At 40.8% G+C, this 12,094-nt stretch overlaps 1 protein-coding gene across 1 annotated transcript in view; it reads left to right on the top strand.

The window, feature by feature from the left end:
• The window catches only part of EFNA5 (ephrin A5), a 287,981-nt gene that overhangs the window by 218,632 nt on the left and 57,255 nt on the right, over nt 1-12,094 (top strand). The window lies entirely within an intron of this gene.

Raw genomic sequence — 12,094 nt, 5'->3', positions numbered from 1 at the left:
GTGGCCATGATTCAGCTGTGGGAGAAGTGATCTCTGTATAGAGCAGGCTGAAGATGAAAATTGTGTACATATTTTGCTGAAGCCCTTTGGGATGAAGGTACTATGAAGAGATTGAGGGTGCATTTTGGTAGTTTTAACCATTTTGAAAGTTATGCTTTTGAAAGAGTCTTTCTTTCTCTCAAAATAAAATGGTCAGATTCTTACTCATGTTGAGTGGAAGTCATACATATGGAAAGGATACATTTGTGGGTTAAGTGCTATTGAATGTGAATAAGAGATGCAGAATCAAATAATCCCCATAATGGGAATATAATTAGAAACAGTAAAAATTTTCAAAATGGTAAAAGTTTTGTGTGTGCCCATTATATAGAATTATATCATTTACTAGACCTCATTCAGTTAAAAAATATTTGTAATTGTTGTCCAACAGACAAAATATTACAAAGATTACAATCTGCTTTATAGGGCTTGAAATATGTGTTAACTACTTATGATAAATAATCCCTCCCACCTTCTATTTAACTGTGACACTCTGAGTATGTTTCCGAGACCTGAAGAAGAGCTCTGTGTAAGCTTGAAAGCTTGGTCCAATAAAAAATATTAGCTCACTCACTGTATCTCTCTAATATCCTGGGACCAACATGGCTACAACACTGCATACAATATCTCAGCACATTTTCTTATGCCAGATACCAAAACACAGATTGTATTACAAACTAATTGCCATTTTAAAAAGCAAAGCAGAGCTATTTGAATCATTTTTGTAAGCATAAAACCCTCCCTTGAATCAGTATCTTTCTATTTTGTTTGAACTGGATAATTTACAGAGGCACATTTCTCTGGAAAAAATGTTTTAAGTGCATTTGTTCTGAGACTGTGTGTACCAACATTCAGTCTGATAGCAAATTTAATAGATTAGTTGTACTGTAAGTCTTTAGAAAAAATAACAGTATTAGAATAATATTTCTATCATTAATAATAGCTTTACTTGATGCTGTAATTTCTAATATAGAATTGTATTTTTTCTTTAAATTTCAGTGTGTGTGGAATGCAAGAGTGTCTTTTAAAAAGACTTGAATATAGAAAGTTAAAAAGAGTGAAGTTTAAATTATTAAATGTCCCTCTGGAACCCTCTCTAAAATTGTTCTCTTGATGTCATTAAGGTCAATCTTTTTTTTTTCTTACGATCTCATAGCTAAACATGGTTGAACTTTTTGTTACAAACAATTTATTCATTGATTGTGGCCCATTTTTCTGATATCAAATAGTCTGTGAATAGGTAATGACATTTTACGCATTTGTTAGTTATTCTTAACGGTTCAAATAGATTTGGCAAATGTATTTGAACTTGTGTTATTCATGACTTGTTCATAGCAAGTACCTCTTTGAGTATTAGATATTAGGATTTCCCTGATTTAGTAGTTAGTTTCCTGTCACATTGTATAGCTTACATTCTCTGATTTGATCCTCTTACTTGTATAGATCCTGATTCACAAAACCATCTGTATTCAGGACAGCATTTCATCATTTGCATTATCTTTAAGCACTTGTTAAAGCCCATTGAAAACTACTTGAAACAAGGGTCATGCTACTATTCAGTTGTTGAGATCCTACAGGATATTTTGCAAATAATTGTGAGAGCGCTACCCATATTGTATTTTAAGATACATAGGTCTTGAAATAACTGTTTTTCCTTCACAGTAACAATATTTTAAGTATGTTACAAAAATTGTTTAGTCCCAGAAGTGAAAGTAGTATACCCAAGACTAACAAATTACAAGGAAAGTGTCCATAACTGAGTTGTCCGGTGGCACCGTAAAGACTAACAGATTGATTTGGGCATAAGCTTTTGTGGGTAATGCATCTGAAGAAGTGGGGTTTTTTTACTCACAAAAGCTTATGCCCAAATCAATCTGTTAGTCTTTAAGGTGCCACCAGACTCCGTCTTGTTTTTGTGGATACAGACTAACACGGCTACCCCTCTGGTACTTCATAATTAAGTTGGAAATTAACAATATACTTAACTTACCTAGAAAAGGTGACATACGTATTCTGTGTTTTTGCAGCACCCTCCCATAGGTTCTAAATGATAGCCTAAGGAAGAGAGCTTATATTATACGTTGCTTTTTGGGTGTTCATGTTGCTGCTTGAATGGAACCAGGCTGGTTCATGGAACATTTGTGGTGTTAGGTGTTGCTATTAAAAAGTGGTTTTTCATCTTACTGCACTTGGTTATAGGATGTGGCATTGACACCATTTAGGTGAAAAGTTGTGAAATTATGGCAGTACATAAGTTTGTTAAACATGAAAATAAGGAGATTTTTTGGTGAACAATGTATAACTTTTGTGTTTGCCGATAAGGAAATTAATAGTTAATGTGATCCAGCTAACTTTTAGCAATCCTAGTAGCTTTTAAAAAAAATCTAAATTGATCGCTAAACAGTTAAAATAAAAGTTTATTAATCACTTCAGAGATTAATTATAAGCAGGTATATAAACAGTTGGAACTTTTTATACCCCTACTAACTATATTTGCTTAAATATAAATTCATTGTCATTTACTGTCCAAGGCTTCAGCTGATACAAATCGACATAGCTATTTTCCCATAGAGTATTGAAGTCAATGGAGCTATGGCGATTTACACCAGCTGGCTCTAATTCTTTAGTCTGACTTTAATATATCAGTGGGAAAATTTGTTTGCAAAGATGACCTGCATTAGTGTCAGTGAACTATTTATTCTGTACTCCTCAAGGTGGAAATTGACTCCACTTTATGTATATCAATCACATTGTAGGTCAACCCGCCTGTCGTGCAAGTGTTCTTTCTTTGGCTTTGAGTGTGAAAAACAAGACCTTTCGGCAAATGGGGCATTGTTCTCCATATCCATTAATAGACGTCAGTGCATGCCTCAGGCAGGATTAATCAATACCAATCATGGAATCACATTCTATCAAGCCTGATAGACTGCGGCTTCTAGGTTAGACACATGGTCAACATATGTTGTTATGTAGTGCAAATCTGGACTGTTTAACACTAACTTATAATTATTAGTGCCCTGTATTTGCCCAGTTTAATTTAAAACCCTCCTCAATTTTAACTTTGAATGGGGGAATTCTGCCCCCTAATCTCTGCTGATCCTAAAGCATGCATGTTAGTGTGCCTGAAATCTGAGATGCAGACCATGATGTTCATTTAAAAAAAAAATCTGCCAGTTAATAAACAAGTTTTTTGAGATGGCCTAGGCTAGGGCATGAATATTGATGTGGATCTTGTGTTTGCAGGTAAGTTTGTATTACACATACTATAAAAGGAAAACCTTGAGAGTTTCTGTGAATATCTGTAGGGGAGTGAGTGTGACTGAGGGGATATTGTGAGTGGTGAATATTTTGAAGGCAGTGTATAGAAATGTGTGGATGTTAATTATCAGCTTCACAATCCACCTCAGATAAATTGGAGTAAATGTTGAGTGCCAGGCCACGAGTACCATTACTGGAGAGAACTAATATGAACAAAAGTAATTGGGAAATCCACATGAGCACATGTCCACAAATCAACCTAGCAAAGCGGCTGGCATTGTCTCAGGCATTATGGTTCCACAATCTGGATAAAGAGTCTGTGTGGAAACCCAGACTGATTTGAGTGTCTTCTTGGGTGTGGTTCCCTGCAGTTTGTGTGACTCAGGTTATCAGCACTGAAGTTTAATGTGTAAGTCTAAGGGTATATCTACACTCTGAAATTAGGTTGATTTTATAGAACTCGATCTTTAAAAATCAATTTTATACAGTCCATTGTGTATGTCCCCACTAAGCGCATTAAGTCGGTGGAGTGGGTCCTCACTACTGTGGCTAGCATTGACTCATGGAGCAGTGCACTGTGGGTAGCTATCCCACAGTTCCCACAATCTCCACTGCCCGTTGGAATTCTGGGTTAAGCTCCAAATGCCTGATGGGGCAAAAACATTGTTGCAGGTGGTTTTGTGTACATGTTGTCGGTCTCCCCTCCCTCCCTTCTTGAAAGCAACAGCAGACAATCGTTTTGCATCTTTTTTCCTGGGTTACCCATGCAGACGCCATAGCATGGCAAGCACAGAGCCCACTCAGCTCACCACTGCTGTCGTGAGCATTGTAAACACCTCGCGTGTTATCCTGCAGTATGTGCAGTACCTGGCTAAGAGATGCCAGCACGAGGACGATTATGAGGAGAACATGGGCACACGCGTTCCTGAAAGCACAGACTGTGGCAATTGAGACATCATGGCGGCAGTGGGGCTGAATGATACAGTGGAACGCCAATTCTGGGCCCGGCAAACAAGCACAGACCGGTGGGACCGCATAGTGTTGCAGGTATGGGATGATTCTCAGTGGCTGCGAAACTTTCACATGCATAAGGCCACTTTCCTTGAACTTTGTGAGTTGTTTTCCCCCACCCTGAAGCGCAGGAATACCAAGATGAGAGCTGCCCTGACAGTTGAGAAGCGAGTGGTGATAGCCCTGTGGAAGTTTGCAACGCCTGGCTGCTACTTGTCAGTTGGGAATCAATTTGGAATGGGCAAATCTACTGTGGGGACTGCTGTGATCCAAGTAGCCAATGCAATCACTGACGTTCTGTTATCAAGGGTAGTGACTCTGGGAAATGTGCAGGTCATACTGGATGGCTTTGCTGCAATGGGGTTCCCTAACTGTGGTAGGGCAATAGACGGAATGCATATCCCTATCTTGGTACTAGACCACCTTGCCAACCAGTATGTAAACCACAAGGGGTACTTCTCAATGGTGCTGCAACCACTGGTGGATCACAAGGGCCGTTTCACCGACATCAAGGTGGGATGACCAGGAAAGGTGCATGACGCTTGCATCTTTAGGAACTCTGGGCTGTTTGAACAGCTGCAAGAAGGGACTTACTTCCCAAACCAGAAAATGACCATTGGGGATATTGAAACGCCAGTAGTTATCCTTGGGGACGCAACCTACCCCTTGCTTCCATGGCTCATGAAGCCATACACAGGCAGCCTGGACAGTAGTAAGGAGCAGTTCAACTATAGGCTGAGCAAGTGCAGAATGGTGGTAGAATGTGCCTTTGGACGTTTAAAAGCTCACTGGCGCTGTTTGCTGACTAGGTTAGACCTCCGCGCAACCAACATTCCCATTATTATTGCTGTTTGCTGTGTGCTCCATAATATCTGTGAGAGTAAGGGGGAAACATCTATGGTAGGGTGGGAGGTTGAGGCAAATCGTCTGGTGGCCGATTTTGAGCAGCCAGACACCAGGGCGATTATAAGAGCACAGGGAGGTGCGCTGCGCATCAGAGAGGCCTTGAAAACCAGTTTCATGACTGGCCAGGCTTCGGTGTGACAGTTGTGTGTGTTTCTCCTTGCTGCAAACCCACCCCCTTTGTTGATTTTAATTCCCTGTAAACCAACCACCCTCCCCCCTTCGATCACAGCTGGCAAAGGAAATAAAGTAACTATTGTTTTGAAACCGTGCATTCTTTCTTTGTTAATTTAAAAAAATTGAGATAAGTGACAAGGTAGCCTGGGTGGAGTGGGGGAGGAGGGAAGGACAAGGCCACATTGCTTATTGTAGCCACACTACAAATCAAAACTGTTTGAATGACAGCCTTCTGTTGCTTGGGCCATCCTCTGGAGTGGAGTGGCTGGGTGCCTGGAGCCTCCTCTCCCCTCTCCTCCCTCCCCCACCGCGTTCGTGGGTGTCTGGGTGAGGAGAGTATGGAAGCTAGGGGGGAGGCCAGGCAGTTTACACAATGGATGCAACGGGCGTCTGTGCTCTTGCTGGCTTTCCTACAGCTCCACCAGATGCCTCGTCATGTCCATTTGCTCCCACATTAGCCTCAGCATCGCCTCCTGCCTCTGCTCATCGCAGTCACTTAATGCTTTCCTGGCCTCTGCCACTGAATGCCTCCATGCATTAAGCTGTGCCCTATCAGTGCAGGAGGACTGCATGAGCTCGGAAGACATGTCATCGCGAGTGCATTTTTTTCACCTTCTAATCTGCAATAACCTCAGGGACGGAGATGACAGGGAGAGCATAGAAACATTTGCAGCTGCGGGGGGATAAAAAGGGAGCATAAAATTTAAGATGATACATTTCTGAGAACAAAAGGGAGATTCTTTCACAGTGAATCAAGCAATTCACACTAGACAGCACATGTGCTTTAGGTACAAGGTCGCATTTTGCCTTTTATATTGTGCGCCTGCCGGTATGGTGACACATGACACATGGCTGGGCAACAGAATTAAGTTTCCAGGCAGCCATGGTAAGCCAAAGGGCATGCGGGGTTGGCTTCTTACGCCTTCATAACATGTGGGAATGGTTTCAAACCGCAGCACCCTCCTTTCCCATAGCAAGCAATGCCAGTTGGGTTTCACATTTAAAAGGGCTGCAGTTTTTGGGTGGATGTGCAGCACACACCTCCCTCCACCCCACCGCGTGGCTATTCTCTGGGATGGTCCCTTCCCCCCACTGCATGGCTATTCTCCCTTTTAGCCAAGCACAAACAGCCCAGCATGAACGGGGTCCTTTTGCTGTTCCCTTACAAAAATTCCCCTATTTCAACCAGGTGACCATGAATGATATCACTGTCCTGAGACTAACACAGAAAGATCTAGACACAATATTGCTTGAATGCGACCAAAACCCAGGACCATTTGCTGCCGTGCTTTGTGCTGCAATGATTCCAGACTACTTGCTACTGGCTTGGCGTGGTAAAGTGTCCTACCGTGGAGGACAAAATAAGGCAGCCCTCCACAGAAACCTTTTGCAAAGGCTTTCAGAGTACCTCCAGGAGAGCTTCATGGAGATGTCCCTGGAGGATTCCTGCTCCATCCTCAGACACGTTAACAGACTTTTCCAGTAGCTATACTGGCTGCGAATGCATCTCAATTCTTCAGGGCAAATCAAACATTAAACACTATTGCTTTTAAACCCTGTACTGTAGTTACAAACGTGCCCTCACCAGAGGTGCCTTCTCTGTCTTCAGGGTTGGGAATCCTGCCTTGAGAGGGTATTGGCTCCAGGGTGATGAAAAGGTCCTGGCTGCCAGGGAGAACAGATTCACCGCTTGCCTGCTGCGCATTCTCCTCCTCCTCCTCATCCACAAAATCAGACAGTGGTGCGGTAGTGGTAGGGTCCCCCCATAAAATGGCATGCAGCTGATCATAGAAGCGGCATGTATGAGGCTCTGACCTGAAGCCACCGTTTGCCTCCTTTGTCTTTTGGTAGGCTTGCCTCAGCTCCTTAACTTTCATGTGGCACTGCTGTGTGTCCATGTTGTAGCCTCTCTCCACCATGCCCTGTGCGATTTTGGCATATATATTAGCATTTCTTCTTTTTGATCGGAGTTCGGCTGTACACATTCTTCTCCCCATACAGCAGTCAGATCCAGTGTCTCCCGTTTGCTCCATGCTAGAGCTCATTTGTGATTCTGGGGGGGGCTGCATGGTCACCTGTGCTGCTGAGCTCGCTACGCTGACCAAACAGGAAATGAAATTCAAAATTTCCCAGGGCTTTTCCTGTGTACCTGGCTAGTGCATCGGAGTTCAAAGTGCTGTCCAGAGCAGTCACATTGGAGCACTCTGGGATAGCTCCCAGAGGCCAGTACTGTCAAATTGTGTCCGCACTACCCAAATTCGACTCAGCAAGGTTGATTTTAGCAGTACTCCCAGACCAAAGTCAATTTGAAGAGCCCTTTATGTCGATGGAAGAGGGTTGGTTATGTGGATGCATTCATTTTAAAATCGACCTAATGTGGCTAAATTCAACCTAACCCCATAGTGTAGAACAGGGCTAAGTAACGCCTTTGACAGAATAATAACTCCTCCTCTACTCTCCCTTCCTCCTTCCCCCTCTATCTGGCTCAGTAAGTTAAATGCCCACAGCAATGAAAAAATCAATAAACAGGTAGAGGCTGCAGCTTCAGGGATTAAAGCTATCAGAACTGGGAGAAGCTGAGGACGGGAGTCCGACCTCTTTGGGATCCATTCTGACATTCCGCACGGCATGAGGGTGTCCCTTTTCACTCTCCTACTTTATCGTCCTCGTGTCTTGGCATGACTGTGTCACTGAAGCCCCACAGACCAGGCAAGTGCTTCGCTTCACAGGCTGTAACAGAACAAAAATTCTTAGAGATGAAAAGGAGGGCATGTGTGTTTACTTTGAACCGAAGTTCTTTTTCAAATGCAGACTTTGAGAGAGGACAGTGTTATTAAAAGGAATGAAAAATGTCCACATCATCAATAGGCAGTTTGGAAAGGCTGTGAAGTTAAGTGGGTAAAGGTGTTGCAGGACTTGAGCATCCCTAGAGCACTCAGATTTATAGATGGGAAATAAACGTTGATTTTTGTTTCCCCTTCCCTCTTATGTTTTCTCAGGAAAGAGCAATTAGTTTCTATTTTTTATGATTACATTATCATTGCATATATATCTTTCTGCAGAGCTGGCTATAAAAAAAACAATGTAGGACCCAGCTGTACAAATAAACATAGTTATGAGTGTGAGGAGGCTATATTAATAGTAAATGGAGCACACACATTTTTGCATAGTTAATAAACAGCTTTTAAAAAGAAGTCCTCCTTATTTTTAAGTCAGGTGCCATTGGTAGTTGCTTTAATGTAGCTATAGTTTCATATGCAGCACTGAGACTGGGAAAGTTTTTTGAGGGCATAGTGCTTTTAATGGAATTTGCATAGAATGTGCTATCTGAAGACATTATACTTATACACAAGAGGAAACAAAAAAGGATATATTACTTTTCTGCTCAAATCCACCCCTTTCTCTTTTATTTAGTGGTGTCTCTGATGTAATGCCATCAATACAAACCTCGTCCTGCTGACTATAGTTTTCTCAATGTGGAGGGTCAGTTTCAACCCTCAGGACTGCTCAGTTCTAAATGCGTTCCTTTGATTAAAAACCAAAGGTCAAGTTAGCTTTGCTCTCTTCTTTCTTCCCACTCCCCCTCTCTTTAAATAAGTTGTCTGTCAGTTTTAGCATGTAGCATAATGTTCCATATATGTTGTCAGTTTATAAGAAGGGTAAACTTGCTGTTTAACAAAAAAATAAAATGTCTACAATGAACAGAGCAATTGATAACCAGGGGGAAAAGGATGAATTCCAAAGGGAAGGCAAACTATATAAACTGGCCCTGTGCTCTTGAAGTCCAGCTTAATGCTATTCCGTTCTGTACCATGCCACTGTGCTGTCTCGTCTTTGATTCTCTCCTCTTTCCCCCATTCCAAGGAGTATGTCATATTTTGCTGCCAGTGCAGGAAGGCAGCAGGAATAAGAGGTGAAGTTAGGTTCCTAGTACATTTGTACAAAGTGAAAAGGCAGGAAGACTGTATCAGTTTTACTGCGAAGGCGATAGGTTGTTGCAGTCTGTTGTGAAACAGTAATTTGAAGTCTGATGAACTCTCAAGTGCAGGGACTGGATTCTGCTCAGCTGCGTAATTGTGATGGAAATGGGCCAATGAAAGCAGAGGCTTGGGCACAATCTTTTGGGTGCCTATCTTCTCACAGAAGCCTGACAATTGCGGAGCAGCTTTAGCTGAATGCCTGTGACCATGTCTTATTTTGATCAGCTGCGTCATAGCAAAGACATGTAATTATCATAATCTAACAATTAGTCTGACATCCTTTCCCAGTGTTTAATTACCCCCGATAAATGATAATTTAATAGAGGACTTAATGACAAGAGAATAACTTGCACTTTGCTTCATGTACTTAAGTTGCCTCTTTGTCTAGGCATGTTTTTGTGGCGCTGCTTGAAGAACAGTCTTGATGGTCATTTCCTTTGTTTGTTCTGTCAGTCATTATTTTGTCTCCTAATATTCTTTTCTAATAATATTTGAACTTCTCCTAACTTGTGAAATTGTAACATATAGGACCAAAAGATGATGGTAAAATCTTCTTTATTACTTTCATTTTTGTTTGTTTGCTTGCTTTCTGAGGTTGGGAATACACTTTTAGATGCCCTAAAATGTCACTTATTTCATTATACACACTTTTCTTAGCATCTGGAAAATGCTAAATATTCTTCTGGTTTGAATGGAGCTGAAATTAAAAAAGCTCTTTGATTACTTCATTGTTTGTGCATCAGAATTAGTGATGATGTCAGCACAGCTATATGAACAGAGTTTATTAAATGTTGTGACAAAGCCAGTAAAGGCAGCAGAAAAGCATTAATGGGTGCCACAAAAATAGCAGCTCTAAAATAAATTCACAGCAGTAAAATTATGTACTTAACCCCTGAGGTTATTAGCAAGCATGAAACCTTCCCCATCACATTATAAGAAATTTTAATCAAATATGGGTCTTGGGGGGACTGTTTAAAAGAACAAAGAATAAATAGACATAGGTTTTCCTGTTATGAGTTACCATGCTTCCATCAGGATTCAATGGAAGTAGGAGTTTAATTTTGGATGTTAAAAGGCTTTGAATAAATCTGTTTCTTATGAGTTGATTAAGCCACTGATAATGTGTTGATCGTGTCATTATAAGTAACACAGCACACCTGTAAAGGGGATCAGTGGTGCTTAGGATAGATACATACATCAAATACATCTGAAGGGACATCAAAACGTTGTCATAGTAGACATCAATATCTCTTCAAAAAGGATTTAATTTTGCCTGAGATTGTACTGTATTATTTCATGCAGAAATACCCAAATGTACATTCAACTCTCAAAACAAAAGCCTTCTACTGTTCTGTTTCTGACAAAGCCCAGCTAATTCATTCGTTTCATCTTTCTTTCTTTTCCGCTCTCCTGTTAAATTTATGTTAAGAATTTGTTGGTTCATTGAGCCTGATTCACTGTTGCCCTGCACTTTGTATCATCAGTAACACGAGGACAAATGGGTGTTTAATCTTCTGATTTGGTAACATCCGCTTTGCGTAGGTAACAAAGAATCAGGGCCACCATCTGCAAGTGACTACTTCTGGGGCTATAATCAAGACTAGAATTTCAACATTCATGGTTACAGCACTTACTTGAACTAAATTCCTGTTAAAATTAAAGACCTTTCATCCATTTGAGAGAACAAACTTTGAGTAAGGGAAGGAATGATGCTACAGAAGGAAGTGTTTCCTGTGCACTCAGTGTGAAATAGAGGAGCTCCTAGTAGAATATGTACTTAAGAAAGGATATGACTTCTATCATTTGTATGGGAGAAGCAACAGGGAGAAGCTAATGCAGTTTTTTATTCATCTATATGATAATGGGCAATTAATGTCAGTTGCGCTATGTTTTAAACCAGGTTTTTATATTATTTATTTAAAGAAGGAAAGAAAGAAAAGAAAGTGAAGTAGAGCAGCATGCAAAATATTATTTCAGTCTAAATACCTAGTTAAATAAATCATTTCTTATTTCAGTAGCCAACAAAGTTATTAAATTCAAGATGAGGCTTGCATATGCTTCAGAATTTATAATTGTGAAAAAATGCATGTGCACAGACTGTGTGCTTGAATTTGCATTAATGGATAAGCAGAGCACCAGAATTAGGTTCAAAAGATTTTTGTCATCATGATGTTTCTGTCATTTAAATTGTCATGCAGCTTTTTCACCATGTTCTGAATTCCTAGTGTTGAGAATTAAAAAAACAAAAACAGGAGGCATCTGAGAAATTAAGTATCCTTATGTTTGTTGTTTCTCCCAACTATTCTATAGTGGTATCAGCGTAAGTTTTGTGTAATGATCTGGTATGTGTAGGTTATGGAGAAATTTTGGATTAGAAGGTACTTAGCTATCTGTTTTTGTGTCTTCTAATGCCTCTTCCTCTTCCACGTGAGTGGATCCCAGTGCAGGATCAGGGCTGACGTAAGGAAAAGTAAAAGAGCATCTCTGGTGTTGGGAGAGACAGTAGGAGAGCATAAGGTTTGCATTCTCAGCTGAAAGGAACAACAGAAGTGGGGGAGGAGGAAGATGCTTGTTATGACATAAACACAGGCTGCTGTTTTTCTCATCCTTTCTCAAAACATATTTGTAAACTAATTCCACTTCCATTCTCTGTGTTGCCGCGTTCTACAAGCAGTTGGCTAACAGGGGCTGATATATGCACTTATTTAAAGCCAAAGCTTTGTCTC

This window comes from Lepidochelys kempii, chromosome 5, assembly GCF_965140285.1.
Source record: "Lepidochelys kempii isolate rLepKem1 chromosome 5, rLepKem1.hap1, whole genome shotgun sequence".
NCBI lineage: Eukaryota > Metazoa > Chordata > Testudines > Cheloniidae > Lepidochelys > Lepidochelys kempii.
The sequence above is the reverse complement of the archived record's forward strand: the minus strand, read 5'-3'. Positions and strand labels throughout refer to the sequence as shown.